At 44.6% G+C, this 17,253-nt stretch overlaps 2 pseudogenes; one reads left to right on the top strand and one right to left on the bottom strand.

The window, feature by feature from the left end:
- Nucleotides 1-776: 776 nt before the first annotated feature.
- LOC136515380 (3-ketoacyl-CoA synthase 3-like) lies at nt 777-2,235 on the bottom strand (annotated as a pseudogene).
- A 1,049-nt stretch (nt 2,236-3,284) lies between these two features.
- On the top strand, nt 3,285-16,976 carry LOC136515378 (disease resistance protein RGA5-like; annotated as a pseudogene).
- Nucleotides 16,977-17,253: the final 277 nt, after the last annotated feature.

The following is a 17,253-nucleotide window of genomic DNA, read 5'->3' as shown; positions in this document are numbered from 1 at the left end:
TACTATTCTAGCAAGCAAAATCAGGGCAAAACAATTCTAACAAAGGTATGCAACATTCAGGTCCCACAACATGTTTCAAATGTTTCGAAGCAGTGTTTCAATTGTTATTTACATGATTAGGCATGTATGATTAGGATGCTTGATGATGCATGATATGTATGATTTGCAGTGCCTAAATGCAGGCATAACACCGGGGTGTTACAGGAACTCCCCCGCGAACGTGTTCCCGCTGAGGTTGAGCGACGCCTGTGTGGCCGCGGCAGCAGCTCACCCGCGCCCACAGCCATCCGTGCTCCACGCGCCGTCCAAGACCTGCGTCTGGGTCGCCAACCGCGCCGCGCCGCTCCGCTGCAGCTCACGGCCAACGGCATCTCCATCGAGGACCCCAACGACACCACCATTTGGTCCACGCCGCCGTTTGAGACTCCCGTGGCTGCTCTCCAGCTCGACGACCACAACAATCTCGTGCCCATGCATGGCCTGCGCTTGGCCACAGCCAGCCTCGGCCTGACCACGGAGCTCGCCGTGAAGGCATTCAGGCGAGGGACGCCGCGCCGGAGCATCAGCTGGAACAGCGCGAGCGCCTGCTCGGACGAGGGTGCGCACGAGGGAGAGGAGAGGGTCATAGAGCTGCTGGTGGAGGCTGGGGAAACACTGCTCGGCAGTCATGCCTGCACGGAGCTCGGCTGCGCGGCAGTAGGGTGAGCGAGAGTGCTGGGAGAGCGAGGGAGGCCAGAGGAAGCGAGCGTGAGTCAGGAGGGTGCTGGTCTCTGTATTCATGCATATGGGGGCGAGGTGGCAAGCGAGGGCAGCACAGAGGAGCCACGCGGCGTCGCTCTCCTGCCTGTGGTCGGCCACGACGCCATTCGTTTCTCAATCCTGAAGGAAGTAACCAATACTACCACAAAATACACGGAAACATCAATCTTTGTCCCCTCTTAACTCCGAATCCGTTTAGTTTTGACACAAGTGGTAGTAACAAATGTTGTAGAGCTACGCGACATCTCCAACTTTGCTTAAAGTGGTAAAGTCTAATTCGGCCTCGTTGGAGAGATGCAAGGTTCCAAAGTGGGGTTCACGCAGCTGACTCGTTCGCATCAGACGCCGGCCGGCCTCGCTCTCGACCGCTAGCTGGCTTGGCCATCGCGTCGCTCGGCCATGTCGTCGTCGAAGAAATGGATGTCCGCCTCCGGCACGGAGCTACTGAACCAGCCACAACAACATCCCCCGTCGCCGTCTCGATCGCTCGCACGTTCTGGCCATCCTCCTCCACCGGCAACAAGAGTGGCAAGACAAGGCCCCGCCTGCACCGCCGTCTCCCTTGTCCTCTGCGCCACCACCGCCGCCGTCCACGTCCGTGGCCACGCCCGCGGACCACCTCGTCAGAGATGACGCGCAACGAGCTCTCTCCCGACAGCACAGCTGCACCGAGCTCCCGCGCTTCGCCGACGCGGACACGAAGGCCAGGAAGATCGGGAAGCCGTCGGGGACAAAGGGCGGCGCCAGCCTCGCCACCTGCTCGTCGCTCTCCGGTGGGTAGCTGTCGATGCAGTCGGCCCAGGCGCCCATGTCGGCCATGTCGTCGGTGACCTCCCAGACGCTGCTGTTGCACTTGAACCCCGACCCGAAGGTGACCATGAGCACCCTGTCCCCGACCTTGAGCCGCCCCTTGGCCTCCATGTATGACAGCATGTACCAGACGCTGCTCGTGGACGTGTTCCCCCACCTGTGCGAAGCGGGCGAGCTCCCTGACGGGGAGGATGCGCGGCGCGAGGTGCGTCATGTTGGCGGCGAAGGCTCGGACGGCGACCTTGGGGAGCGACTTGCTGAGGCTGATGCCGACGAGGCTGTCGCCGTCCTCACGCTGCACGATGGCCGAGTGCGCGTCGGCGGCGGCGACGACGATGGTGGTGCGCTCCACGATGCGGAGGTCCACCTTGGCGCGCCCGCGGAGCGCCGGGTCGGTGGTGAGCAGCATGGCCGAGCCGCCACAGCGGAAGAGGCAGTGGCCCTGTCGACGCCCGCGTAGCAGTTGGGCGTGATGCACTCCGCGGAGACGACTAGCGCCAGCGTCGGGCGCCGCGGGGACTGGGACCGGGACCGCGCGTGCATGGTGCTCCAAGCGAGGTCCTCGATGGAGATGCCGTTGGCCGTGAGCTGCAGCGGAGCGGCACGGTCGGTGATGGGCGCGGCGCGGTTGGCGACCCAAAGCTGCTGCCGCGGCCACACAGGCATCGCTCAACCTCAGTGGGACGCGTTCGTGGGGGAGTTCCCGGCCGCGACGGTGTTCTAGCTCCGGATGCATACACATGCATGCGTGTGTGCGGCGTCCCGAGGTGCCACGATGGTTAAAAAATTGAAACAAATAGGGTATAGGCTAGGAATGCGCCACTAATAAAGATTATGGACTCAAAAGTTGATGGACCTAAGTGAAACTAGAGCCCAAATTGATGGACCACCCATGCATTTAACTCATTTAGTAATACGCATTTTGAGTTGAATTTGGGTAAATATCCGAATAAAAATCTGAAACCGATACAATTGTTTTGTATTCATATTCAAAAGTATTTGCATCCCTATTCCAATTCAAATTAAAATATCTTGAAAGGTGCTATTCAGATCCGATTTCATACGCATCCCTAAAGACAGAGCCATATTTGGGGCTACGGGAGCTGGAGACGGGAGAAGCAGCAGCCAGCAGGCCTCGATGCCATTGCTTGTCGAAGCAACAGGCCTCGATGCCATCGCTGCCGGCCTTGTCGGTTGTCCCCTTCCACCGGCGGCACCAAATCTCCCAGTACAGCTCCTGACACGGCTCTTTGGAAACACCCCTCTCCGCGATGGAGTCAAGAAGACTCGCAGACGACGCCGCGTCAAACACGCGTTTGCCTTTCCCCTCCCTCAGACGCACATCCGGCTCCCACAGTCGCACTTGCCCGTCCATCTCCCCTGCTCCGCGCGGCGCTTGGCGAAGTCGTCGGTGCTCGTCCCTGCCACAGCCATCCATCCGCCGGCACCGACTGCGGGAGGCCATCGTGCACGTTCGTCAACGCCTTCGGGGTCCGAGATCTCAGCATCCTACGAAACCGCGGTCCAGGTGCGAGTGCGACTTTGACCACTCTAGCTAGGATCTGTTCCATGTGCGATTCTACCAAAACCCGACGAGAACTGCGATTATTCTGTGTCGTTCAGCTTCAGTTTGATCATGTAATATCGTGCGATTCTAACAGCCGTGTTGTTCCAAACACCAGGGAGGAGACTGTGAGGGAGAGAGCAATGAAGGAATGGAAGGGTTTTTGGTGAGCGCAGCAACGGGGGCACTGAAGGCTGTCACTTTGAAGCTGGCAACTTTGCTTGGTGATGAGTTTAAGAACATAAAAGACGTGCGCAAGGAGATCAAGTCTCTCGCTGATGACCTTAAGTACATGCATGCCTTCCTCGAGAAGATGTCGGAGGAGGAGAATCCAGACAACCAAGACAAGATTTGGATGACAGATGTGCGGGAGATGTCCTATGACATTGAGGACACCCTCGATGACTTTATGATTTGTATTAATGATGGCGAATCTGCTATGAAGAAGAGCCTAATAAAGAAGTGCAAGAAGTTTTTGGACAACATGAAGGCTCACAAATGGATGTGCAAGGCGATACATGAATTCAAGACACAAATAAGGGAGGTGGGAGATAGGAATCACAGATACAGGACTGGTGTGACGAACACTAAGGATTCACATGAGATGATTGATATTCGGGCTCAGGCTATCTTTATGGATGCATCACAGCTTGTGGGCATTGATGAACAAAAGACAGAGTTAATCAACTTGTTGATAGAAGATGGATCATCTCAGCATCAGTCAAAGGCGGTCTCCATTGTTGGATTTGGAGGACTAGGCAAGACAACACTTGCAAATCACGTGTATGAGTCACTTAAGGATAAATTTGACTGTCATGCTTTGTAACAGTGTCATGAACTCCACACATGATGAAAGTGTTGAGAACTATCCTCAGCGACATTAGCAGGCAAAAGTACATAGACACAGAAGCTGAAGATGTACAACATCTTATCCGAAAAATATCTGATTTCCTTCGTGACAAAAGGTAATAGACCCTTCGTTCACTATGTGATTAAGCATGTTTTTTTGTTTTCATTTTCAGAGCTCCTCCTAATTTTTATTTGAAATTATTATGTACCCTAGAGCTCCAAATATATAACTGATGATTTGTTTAAAACATAAAAAACAATACAATTCAGAAAAAAAACACTAAAGCTGCTCTTTTAATTCTTTTAGTAGCAAAGGTAGGTAATCTAGAAGTTTGTTAACTACAGTAAAAATTTAGAAGTATACCCCCCTTCCAAAGTGTAAGTTGTTTTAGTTTTGTCCTAAGTCAAACTTCTCTAATTTGGATTAAGCTTATAAAAAATGCACAAACATTTATAGCATCAAATAAGATTCATTAGATACACCAAGAAATAGTTCATAAATATCGTCAATGTTAGACAAGTTTATCAGATTTGGACAAAACTAAAATAGCTTAAAATTTCAGTGGGAGTATATGGCATCTTTAGGCTATATTTTTTTGTATGAGGTTGGTGGTAAAATGCACATAGTGGTCCCTAAACTATTTCAAGCTTCTCTCCTAGGCCTCAAAACTCTAAAATTGCATAATTAACTCTAATCTATGTATGTGGTTCACTGTTGGTCTATATCCCCGTCCAACTAGATTGTTAGCACTAATGGTGTTAAAAAATTAGCCCTTGTAGTGACGTGCCACCTGCAAATTTCTTAATAAAAGCAATCAAACAATGATTGGATCCACCAAGACGAGCATGTAAGATTACGTATAACACTAGAGGCATGATGTTTGTTAACAAAGGCCCAGCAGAAGCTTACATCCTTGGGGCTTGATTATGGGCATTTATCTCTAAAACCGCAACATCAATGCTCTTGGATCGCCTTCTACTTAGTTGGCAGTCAGCTGGCCAGTTCCCACCACTCCACCATGAACCTACCGGCAGTGTCTTCCTCTATGCAGTCTCCATAATGATAGTATGACGAGATGAGCTTGCACACCGTGGTGTGGAGCAGGAAGTGCTTATGGCCACAGTGTTGCGCTATGTACACAGTGCCCACCCGCACAGGTTCCTTGTTACTATACCACAGCCCAAAATTAACATCTCATGTGGGTCATTAAGAATACCAAAATACCATTGGAAGGTCAGGCGTAAATATTTCTAAATGTCGGTCGGTCATTATTTCTCATGTTCGCCTTTGGTGCATGGTCAAGGCAGGGAAGAAGAGGTCAGAGGTTGAGTGGCATGCGCCAATGCTAGGGTACCATTCCAAACAGCTCGTCCTCTTTGGTTCTTCTTCCCCTAGAGTTCACAGCTCTCTCGATCTGCTCATTCCCCCACCGAAGCCATCAGAAAATAATTGCTAGCATCAGCTCCATCTCCTTCCTACCTCTCCAGGCTCTCCTTCCCTTGCTTCCGTCTCACGTAACAGAGCAAGCACCCGTGCATATCCCTCCTGGTCAAAGCCAAAGCCCCACATGCCACAGGTCTTTCCTCCTCTCTCCTTTTTGTTTTGTTTCTCCGTTGAACCAAACACTTGTTCCATGTTGACCCGACAAGTTAGGTTCCATGCTAGGACGCCCAAGGTACAAGTGGAGGGAGGATATGGGTAAACCACTTACATATAGTAAGGATTTAGATATGCAATTTTCGAGTTTGGGCACTCATTGATGATAGATATCAATGTAATTTGGGTTAATTTTTCTATTATAGCAAATGTGGGTAATTCATACGGAGCATGTGGTTATCTTTACCAAATTAGAATCTAACAAAACAACTTTTTTTTTGCTTTAAAAATATAGTATTCATTTGTTTTCCCAGCACACTTTATTTGCCAACACTGTTGTAGTTTAGCGATAAGCACTCTAGTTATGAGAGACAGCAGCCAATGTTCAAATTTTGGTTGCACCCTAAAATAACCCCTCACTGGCGATCTACAAAAATAGTGGCATGGCACTAGTCTGTAGTGTCTATGTGGTTGGTTTGAGCCCTTCTACACTAGGGATAGTTGCAACCCTCTGGGTGTTTGGGGATTTTCTTGGCCCATGTGATTGAAGCTTCTTCTTGATCATAGTACCTTATCAAGGTTGTTCCCTAGGGTCAATTTTTTTCTAGAAGACTTTGTAAGAAGTAACATGGTGAACTTAAAAGAAACCCAAGTTACCATTATTAAGATAAGATGTGTTACCAATAAAATTAGTGTCTCCGATACAACAATAAAGCATTGATGCAAAAATATAGAATATTTTGAATTTTGTTTTATTTGTCCATGAGTTGAAGACAACTTAGGTGTTAACTAAATATTTAATTACACCACGAATTTGAGATTAGGTCTGACCAGAAACAACATTTTCCATTATTGACTTGTATTATTTCTTTTTTACTTTAATTCTTACTAGTAGACTACACATACTAATTTGGCAGGTACCTCATTGTTGTCGATGATATATGGGATTCAGAATCATGGGAAATCATTCAGAATGCTCTTATAAAAAAATAGTTATGCTAGCAGAATCATCACAACCACACGTAAAATTGAAGTAGCTCAATCGTGTTGCTCTTCACATTGGGGTCACATATATAAATTATGTCCTCTAAATCATGAGAACTCGAGAAAGCTATTCCTCAAGAGAATATTTGGTTCAGAAGAGGGATGCACATCATCTCTCACCGAAGTTTGTGATGCGATCATGAAAAATTGTGATGGATTGCCTTTGGCAATTATAGCAATAGCTGGTTTGTTGGCACGGAAAGCACTAATTCTAGATGAATGGGACAAAGTTCAATGTTCATTTGGTCATGCACTTGAACGGCAAACTGATGTCAATAGAATGATACAAATATTGTCATTGAGTTACTTTGACCTTCCTCTTCACCTACGAAGCTGCCTTATGTATTTAAGCATGTTCCCAGAAGATTGTGAGATTGGAAAGGATCGATTGATACTGAGATGGATTGCTGAGGGATTCATTCATGAAGAGCATGGGTTCACGCAATATGAATTAGGGGAGAGGTGTTTCAACGAGCTCATAAACAGAAGCTTGATTCAACCAGTGATGACTTCAGATTTTTATGTGTTTTTTTGTCGGGTCCATGACACAATTCTTGAGTTCATTAGGATCATGCCTGTGCGTTGCAACGGGAACAAAATAATATCACAATAATTTTAAGCTTAATCATGCATATTAGCCTGTGAGTGTTATTTCTTTATGTGATTGCAACATTTCATCAGATTTCTTAGCTTTTCTTCAACGGTCTCCATAAGGAAACCTGTGCGTTGTAGAGATATGATTTTCGACGTGGAAGAGTTTGTTTGTGAAACGGTTTTTTTCTGCTGTATCTTTTTTTCGAAAACTCTTTTTTGCCGTATTTTTTTTGGAAACGGGGATGTGAAAGAGTTTGATTTTTTTTGCCTTGTATATGTTTTTTTGGAAACGTTTTTTTTGCCGTATTTGATTTTTTTGGTTTGGAAACGGGGAGGTTGGTTTTTTTACTGTGTTTTTTTTGCTGTGGGGCGGGGCGACGCAGACGATAGCTGTAGGGATTTTTTAGGTGTAGATAGATAGATAGAAGATAGCTACCTATGTGGACGTGGCGATCGCGTACACAATGATCGTCTCCCTTCTTAGGTGGTCCGATCCGGATTGCATGTGGACAGGCTAAGACTGATCCGGAATTTTTCTTTTGGCCAAGACCAATCCGAATTTTGCATGTGGGCATGCACTTGCACCGTATATCCTGGGGGGGGGGGGGGGGGCGGGCGTCCGGAATTTTCTTTTTGGCAAGACCGATCTACGTATTCTCGGGGGGGGGGGGGGGGGCAAGCGTGTACACTCTAAGGTTTTTTAGGTGGTACTAATTGGCGGCGTGGGGTGATCGCATAATTGATCACGATTGTTATGGGAATTGAGTTTTGCCTTCCTGATTTGCTGTGGTTGTTATGGGGATTGAGCTGATCGCATGGAGCGAGTGCACGTTGCCTTCCTGATCTGATCGCATGGAGGAAATTGATTAGTGCACGTTGCCTTCATGATCTGATCGCATGGAGGGAATTGATCTTTGCCTTTCTGATTTGTTGCGGCTATTATGGGGATTGAGCTGATCGCATGGAGCGAGTACACGTTGTCTTCCTGATCTGATCGCATGGAGCGGCTTTGGTGTAGCACATGTGGACAGAATAGTTATGAATGTTTTAGTTGTAGATTTTGTCCAAAGCCATCGAAGAGAATTTTGTAACTATGTTTGGTGTTCCTAATAACATAAGAGTTCATCCACACAGGAAGATTCGACGTCTCTCTCTACAAGACAGGAATGAAGTCAGTGATACCATAGTAGGCTTATGGGGGGAAATGACATATTATCATGCCCGTACAGTTTCAGTGTTCCCTGAAAGTCTTGATATCCTCCCTTCTCTTCTGAAGTTCAGACATGTCCGTGTTTTGGACTTACAAGGCTGCAGGGGACTACAAGCCCACCATCTAGCACGCCTTGGGGGTTTTTTGCATTGAGGTACTTGAGCTTATGTGACACAGCGATAGACGAGCTTCCTGAAGAGACTGGAGAGCTGCAGTATTTACAAACACTAGATGTAAGGGGTAGTGGTATAAAAGAGCTGCCATCCAGTGTTGGTCGCCTTGCACGGTTGGCCACTCTATTATGTGACTTTGAAGTGCAGGTGCCAGATGGATTTGGGAGGAACATGCAAGCATTGCAGCGGTTGGAGTGCACCAAAGTCTCCGTTCAGTTACATAGCTTTGCACAGGGGCTTCGTCAGCGAAGAAATCTACAGATACTAGAGGTAACGATTGATGTCGACCACGTTCCACTAAACGCACGCTTAGATACTCGACTAGGAGCTCGCTCGAGTAGCGCAGTTTTTTTTTTCTGGAATCTGGATGCACCCGCACAATGGTTTTAGGACTGTCTGACGGCCACTGCGAATACTCCACTCGCTCTTGTTTCTAACCGGGCCGGCTTAAGTGGGCCAAATTGTTGGGCCTGCCGTATGAACCGTCGAGGCACAGTCCGTTAAGTGCCGAAGGGAAAATAGAGTGGTGGGGGATTCTGTCGTCCCCACACCGCCGTCTTTGCCATTTTCGTCTTCTCGTCTTCTTCCTCTGGCCCCCAATTTTTTTATTTCCATGCTCCTGCCTACTCGTCTCCTTTGATTCCTCAAGAGGACTGCGCTTGCCGCGTCCATAGCCGCCGCCACCGAAGCCGATCGCCGGAGGGGAGCATCACCAATGGCGACGGTTTTCATCAATCCAAGAAAGCTTTGGAAGGCGTCGACCGTGACGAGGGCGCGGATCTGCTCAAGTTGCTGAAGAAGGGCTTCTTCTGCCCAAGAACTCGTCGGGTGGAAGCCCGCCGCTGGTTAGAGATTCCCGACACTAGATACTACCAAATAATGGAGTAAATCTATACACTTTGGCAAAGCAAAATGAGTAAACTTATGCACTTGACCGACCAGTCCAGAGTAAACCAAGCCAAGCAACATTTTTCTATCGTCAACATGAGGTAACTCGGGTAAAGAAAACTAATAAGCACATAGATCAACTACTCACTTTGTCCCAAAGTAGATGATCTTAATAGATTTAAATTTTATTCAAGAATGCTTGACTTTATAGCATGTCAAATTGTCAATGCACTGTTCTTTTTTCTCAAAACACATTTCTCTTTTCCAAATACATATATCTCTATATCCATATCTCTCTGTCTCTCCTATAAGATCATCCAAGTAAAGTAATGATTTGTTATATTAGACTTAAAAAGGAGAGACGAAGAAATGGTTTCTTAGATACGAAACTATATCTACAGTGGAATCGAGATATGAAGAGAGAAAAAACATGTGATTGGACAAAATTTTACTTTCAAGAAACTACCCATTGCAAATATCGTTTTTATTTATAGTGTCTACATGATTTAATAGACATAGAAAATAACTGTGATTTCTAGAATTAGAACTTGCCTAAAAAGGTAATTGTCTTCAAGGTATGTCATCTTAGTCTCTTGGATGTGCTTATTTGGTAGGGTAAGTGTCTCTGTTCATCGGGCAATGTATTGTGTATATGCATATATGTGTGTTTATGTCTATGTCTATGTATTATTTTGTTTTGAAAAAAATACGGTAACGACTAGCAGGGAAGAGAAAAGAATAACTTGGGAAGAAAAAAAGCGCACACGTATAGATGAATAAATTAACCAAAATTTTTAATTAAGCCACCATAGGGTGTACTGTCTGCGGTAAAAAGCAAACGACCATAAAGTGTCCTCGGTCAGATTTGTGCAAAAAAAGACAGAGTGCACAGATATAGATGAGTTGTAATAGTAAAATCAGTACTTAGGCAATTCGCAAAACGTCTTTTGTGCATCATGTACTTAGGAAAACTCCAAATCCTATGGGCTTCCTTTTGAAACAATATCTTTTTTTTAAAAATAAAAAACTAACTTCACAAACTGATTTTGCTGTCTAGATGTGGCATCGTCCATGCTTGTCGTCACCCCTACAGAGTTCTCAGATTATGCGAAGATAAATCACGGACGCGCGCAAGACTCCGTTGGCGGGAGAGCGCAAATGGATCCGGGTAAGGTTGGAAGAGTGCGCGGGAGGGATCGGCGGCACCGGCTTCGGCAGCAGGGTGACCGCACGGGATCTCTCAGAATCGATAGAAACCGTACCATGCCTGCCTTCCCTAGCGCGGCATGAGTAGTTTGCTCGTCTATCAATAGGCACAAGGACTCATTTTCTTGATGTAGTCTATCAATAGGCACAAGGACTCATTTTCTTGATGTAGAAATGGCAAGGTGGTTTTTTTTTTCCTTAAGGGCATATGCTCTTAGCACATGGACCGTTGGATTCGCATTGAGAAGTGTGCGCGCACACATCTCAGTGCAGATTCACATTGAGAAGTGTGCACGTATACATCTCAATGTGAATCCAACATCACAGTGCGTAGGGGCACATGCCCTTAAAGGCACATTTTACTTTCCCGTAGAAACAGTTCACTATACTTTCTTCTATCTTTAAAAATGTCTTGCCACATCAGCAAAATATTTATTTGACAGTACAATTGATATTATATATGGAAACTACTCTAGTTTTTGTATTGGGAGTGTCCTTAATGACTTAAGCAAGAATTTTTTGTGTATAGAGCCTATAGGTCTGTGCACAAAGCCGAGGAAGAGGAAGGAGGAAGAGAGTGTGTACCAAGCAATGGAGCGATCTTTCTCTATTCTTTTCAAATAGAACTTGTAACATTCATTACTACTGTAATGATTTTCAGAGACCAGCATTTTGCATTTACGGAGGCAGGCATGGCATCCATCTCTGACTAATTGTCACCGTTGATCGGCCATTTATCACCAGAGTTGGGCATTTCTACCACTACATAAATGATTTGTAGCAACATCTCCCTTTTTTATAGGGGCGGCTCAATATTGAGCCGCTCTTACAAATGGTTGCCAAATGAGCCGTCCTTACAAATGGATTTATTGGGGGCGGCTGGTGTTATTAGCCACCCCTACAAATCCGATTTGTAGGGGTGGCTCAATATTGAACCGCCCCAGAAATAGACGTCGAATATTAAAAATTAAGCACTAAAATTTAAATTTTTTTCAAATGACCTTCGATGGAGAAATAACCAAAATAAAATTTGTGGATCTAAAAAAGTTATGGAACTTTGTTGTTTACAACTTTTTTATTTGAAATCATTTACTGCTTCAAAATTCTGTTTGAAATTCAATTTTGAAATTATCTAAGAACTCTGATTTCTCTTTTTAATCTCTGGCTAAAACTTGTAACTAGTTTTTCTCCCTCATACTAACTCCAAATTTGATAATTTTTTTTTCTAAAAATTTCTAAAATCATGCTCTATCAATTTATTATCTACTTATAGCTATTATTTTATCCATCTTTTCATGTGACTGTGTTTTACCTATTTGAATTTTGAATTTAAAAAAATGGCAACTTCAAACGTCATTTTGAAACATTAAATGATTTTAGCTGAAAAGTCATAAACATAAAAGTTGTAGAACTCATCAAGATCTACAACTTTTATTTTGGTCATTTCTTCATCCGATAAAGTAGTACTAACATTGTTCACAAAATTTACATCTCTATTATAGTTCCATATGTAAAATTTGTGAACAATGTTACAACCACTATGTCGCATGACCAAAATATCAAAATAAAAGTTGTAGATCTCGAAAAGTTATATAACTTTGTAGTTGACAACTTTTTCATTTGAATTCATTTTGTAAAAAGAAAACTATGTTTGAATTTCTCAAATTTGAATTTTAAAATTTTTAAATGACATCGAATGGAGAAACAACCAAAATGAAAGTTGTAGATCCCAAAAAGTTATACAGCTTTGTAGTTGTCCACTTTTTGATTTGAAATCATATTGTCAAGGAAAACTACATTTGAATTTCTAAAAATTTAAAATTTGAATTTTTTAAATGACATCGGATGGACAAATAGCCAAAACAAAAGTTGGAGATCTCTAGAAGTTATGAAACTTTATTGTTAACAACTTTTTCATTTAAAATCATTTTGTCATGGAAAACTATGTTTGAATTTCTTAAATTTGAAATTCAAATTTTATAAATTATCTCGGATGGAGAAACTACCAAAATGAAAGTTATAGATCTCAAAAGGTTATGAAATGTTGTAGTTGACAACTTTTTCATTTGAATTCGCTTAGGGCCTCAAACAATCAATTTATTCTCGGTTTATTATAATATGTGGGGAACCAAAATGATTTATAGACAGAGTGTGGGGTGTAGTGGTAGAGGATGCTCTGTCCGAGGGAGAGGTCATGGGTTCAAACCCCCGCGGCTGCGTTTGCATAAAAAAAGCGTGACTTGGCTAGATTAAAGAAAAATGCGTGTGGCTGACTAGCGGGGCCTCCTCGGATTAAAAAAAATTCTATTCTTTTGGTCATTTTTGGCCTGGAATCGTGATTTCTGGAAATTGCTGCAAGCGATTTGTAGGGGCTGACCAACCGTCCCTACAAATCGGTGATATGTAGCAACGGCACCGTAGGAGCGGTGGCCAAAACCGCTCCTAGAAACCATATGGAGCTGCCCCTATAAATCTTGTACGTAGTAGTGTTCACCTTAAGATGGCATCTGCCTCCAGCCGAATCGAACCCACGACCAAGGTTCTGGGATTCTTTTTGGAAAATATTTCGGAGCTCACCGAAATAGGCAAATTTCGGAAAATTCAGAAAATTCGGACTGGTTCCTACTTGAAATTTGAATGAATTTTGACCAAATTTGAATGAAATTTGGCACGAACAGCAGACATGCCCGTGGCATGAAGAGGATGTGTGCAGTGCTGGATTGGAACATGCATTGGCTATAAGTGGCACCGGTGCGGCAGTGGCGGCAGGGAGGCTCGAGTGCTCGACGATGTGTCAAGGAGCTACGCCTACGCCGGTGCAGGCGTCAATGTGCTGCGCCAGTGCGGGCGCGGGTGTCGGGGAGAGGAACGGAGCATCCACAGCGCATCAGACGCCGCTAGGTGAGAGAGGGAGGAGAAAAATAAAAAAAAACTAGGGTTTCTGGTGTGGGCCTGCACTTTTATACTGTGGGAGGTGTTTTGTGGGCTGGTTGACATACTCTGTTGGGCTTAAAATTCAAATTGGGTCAAAATTTTTTTGACCGGTTCAATATTATCTCGGACCCAAACCCAAATGGACGAAATTCGGTGAGATTCTGGCCTTTCGGGCCAAATCCCAGAACTTATCTGGAAATGAGAATTACTATTTTTATAGGGAGGAGTGAGTACTTCAGTGCTCACAAGAAATTCGCAGCTCCATGTCAGCCGGCGACACGCGACACGACAGCAATGGAACCGATATCAGATTAGCCACATGGAAACCAGAATGCTGAACGCCGACATTTTCTAGAGATTAGCTACTTTTCATATAGTGTTGCTCACTGTAAAGACTCTGCTCCATAAAAAACTGAGCTGAGAGACGTGAGGAGCCGGTGAAGCCAAGGTTTTTTGGGCTTTCCATCTTCCATCATGTAAGACTTTCATATCATTGTTAGACTTCTGTGTTGTACATGCTTCATCAAAGTGAATTCTCTTCATATTCCTCTTTACTGCTGGATTTTAATTAGGCTTGGTTCATTTTTAATTCAATGGATAAATCCTAAGTTTTGTATTAACTGCTAGGTGCATTAAAATCTTAGCCCCATATGAGATCCTAACTAAATGTTGACTCAAATAAGCTTGTGGGTGTACTTGTTGTGAAGTTGAGAGGCCAGGGCGAACGGCGTGCCCCGCGCCGAGCTAAGAGCCCTGCCGTGGCCAAGCATGGTCATGAGGTGCACGGGCTCGAGAGGATTGGACCATGCGACGACATGATGTAGTAGTGTTGGGTGGACTGGTTTTGCCACCTGTGGCGTTTGAGGGCACTCTCAATGCAGAAACCATCATAGTTTCTATGAACATTAATTGTACTGCCACCTAAGCAATTTACTGATGTGGCAATGTAATTATTGAAGAGAGAGAGAGCAAAAATTATAAAAACCGGGTCTAAGTTAGAAACCATGTCTACACGAGAACAAAGACATGAAGGGATGTGATTAGTAGAGAATGGAGAGAGAATGTATGCGATTGGATAAAAAATTGTTCTAGAGAAATTATTCACTGGGACCATGATTTCTATATGCAGTGTCTATAGAAATTAATAGGTATAGAAACTACGTATAGTTTCTAGCGCCGGGACCGCCCTGATGGAGCCAACGGTTACCAAGATTAGTCCGTCTGTTGCTCAACAGTAATCGCTGCCGGAGTTCCTGTCCCTCCGTTGGTCTCTTCCGCTGTCGCATAAGAAAAGGCAGCTTCTCTGAGTCTCACACGTACATCAGAACCACAACACCTTCTCTTTCTGTATTTTTGCTACTTCCGAGTGTTCCCGTTCCAGCCCCTGCGTGCAAAGAAAGTTGCCAAGTTGGTATAGTATTTTTCTTTCACAACAAAACATCATCAGCGGCTTATCAGCCGCAAAAACCATCGGACGAACATCTCAATCTTCAGAACTGATGATCGTGTGCAACACCTGCTTCGATATGCGGATGATTAGGTTTTTGGGAAGTGCACTTTATTGTGTGACTGCTTGTGTTCCCGGTGATTAGAGCGTGCACATCTTCTCAGTGATTGACACCGGCACACACGCCTTCTTCCTTGTGACCAGGGCTGATGTCTACTACCTGGTGGCCATTCTCGAGATTGCACCGTGAACATTTTTTATAAACCAAATGTGGTCCACAACATCGAGCATATAGATGGGCCTGTTCGGCTGGTATTAAAGCCGGCTGAAGCTGTTTTGTTGTGAGAGGAAAATACTGTAGATTCTAGCTGATAAGCTGGCTGATAAGTTCAAGCGAACATGCCTATGTCGACTAGTGAGAACGGTGTTGCGGGTGCTCACGACACTAGTCCCGCCTCCCGTATACTTCGAAATTTGCTATATTTAATATGATTGTTATGTTCAGTATGATAGTCATCATGTTTTCCATTGGGAGTAGATCACACAAGCGCATACTCCCTCCGGCCCTTTTTATCTGTCGTTCTCATTTCCTGAAAAGTAATTTGACTAAATGTATATAAAATATTAGTATTTATCATACATAATTAATTTTATTAGATAGATCTTTGAATCTATTTTCATAATAAATTCATTTGGAGATACAAATGTTGCTAATATTTTTTTTCAAAAATCTAGTCAAACTTATCGGCACACAAAACGTAGCGATAAATATTTAGGGACAGAGGGAGTATATAATGTCACAAACCTTTTGCTATTTTTCTTGATTATTAAATTGTACCCAAATTTGCCTGATTTTCTATCATTTACTTGCCATGAAATGAATGGCGTTTTCTGGAAATCCAATCTAGCACGTCGGCTTAGATGAAGACGTGTTTCCATTTTGTATGATTAGCTAGCGCACAATCTTCATCTTAGAATAGATTAATTAATCTGTTCTTCAAAGTATAGTTCTTCAAATTATATTTTTGTGTTTCGATGGAGCGTAATCTCAAATTTCCCCGTGACCGGTTTTGAGAACTTGCCTTTTGAAAAAAAAAACAGCTAAATTTTAATAACCGATAATTTCGGCCCCAGTAAGTATTGGATCAATTGTTTATGACACCCAAAACAGCAAGTTTAATTTATTTTGTCCCCCATTCACCCCAATCCATATGGCTGAGTTGAGTATGTAACGTGGTGGATGATTGTCATCGGCCTGTTCTCAGATACTCCCGCTGTTATAAATTATATAGTTCGTTTGACTTTTCAACGTACATAATTTTTGATATGCACATTGATATATAGGATATAAAATTACGAAAAAAAAAACTAAAACAGCCTACACTTTTGAAGGAGGGATCGAGTACTAGATCTGAAGGCAGACCAAGTTTGCAGCAACACTCAGCATGCTTTTTTTTTAATTTTTTTTTTCCTTACAGCCTACATATGTAACGCTCAACAGGAGCGCTGAACATATGACAAAATGTCATCCTGAAACTCTGCATCTCTGAATTGAATTTCATGACACGCATCGCGCCAGATTTATTTGAACCCCTGAAAATTGCGTCTAATTTGCATCATAGCAAGAGAAGTCAACTGAGACGAGAAGCCCTTCTCTTCGCCTCGCCTCACGCTGGAGGAAGAACGGATCGGAGTCGGAGGTGGTCAAGCGAGATGGCGTACAGGTACATGGAAGCGGTCGTAGACGCAACTACGGGTCCCACGACGACAGCGCCCTCGACGAGGTCAACGCCCGGGGCCTCGTCCTCCACAACACGGCCAAGGTCGCCGCACCGCCGCTTGTCCGTGTTACTTGCAGCCATCCATCTGCCTCGTCGACTGCAGGGAAACGGCTTGGGTAGTTCACGCTCGTCAACGGCGGCTTGGGTAGTTCTCGCTCCCCGACATTTGACGGTTCTACTAGCAGGGGGAACGCGATCCAGGTGCGACTCTGACCATCTCTTATTCGATCTCTCGGTGTCATCCGGCACTGTTCTACGACGAGACGATTCAGAAACAACAGGGCCGGAGCGCTGTGCGATGGAGGGAGGGAGACAGTACTGAGTAATGGAAGGGCTTTTGGTGAGCGCATCAACGGGAGCCCTCAAGGCTGTCACTGTGAAGCTGGCAACTTTGCTT

This window comes from Miscanthus floridulus, chromosome 17, assembly GCF_019320115.1.
Source record: "Miscanthus floridulus cultivar M001 chromosome 17, ASM1932011v1, whole genome shotgun sequence".
NCBI lineage: Eukaryota > Viridiplantae > Streptophyta > Magnoliopsida > Poales > Poaceae > Miscanthus > Miscanthus floridulus.
This window is presented reverse-complemented; position numbering and strand designations above follow the sequence as displayed.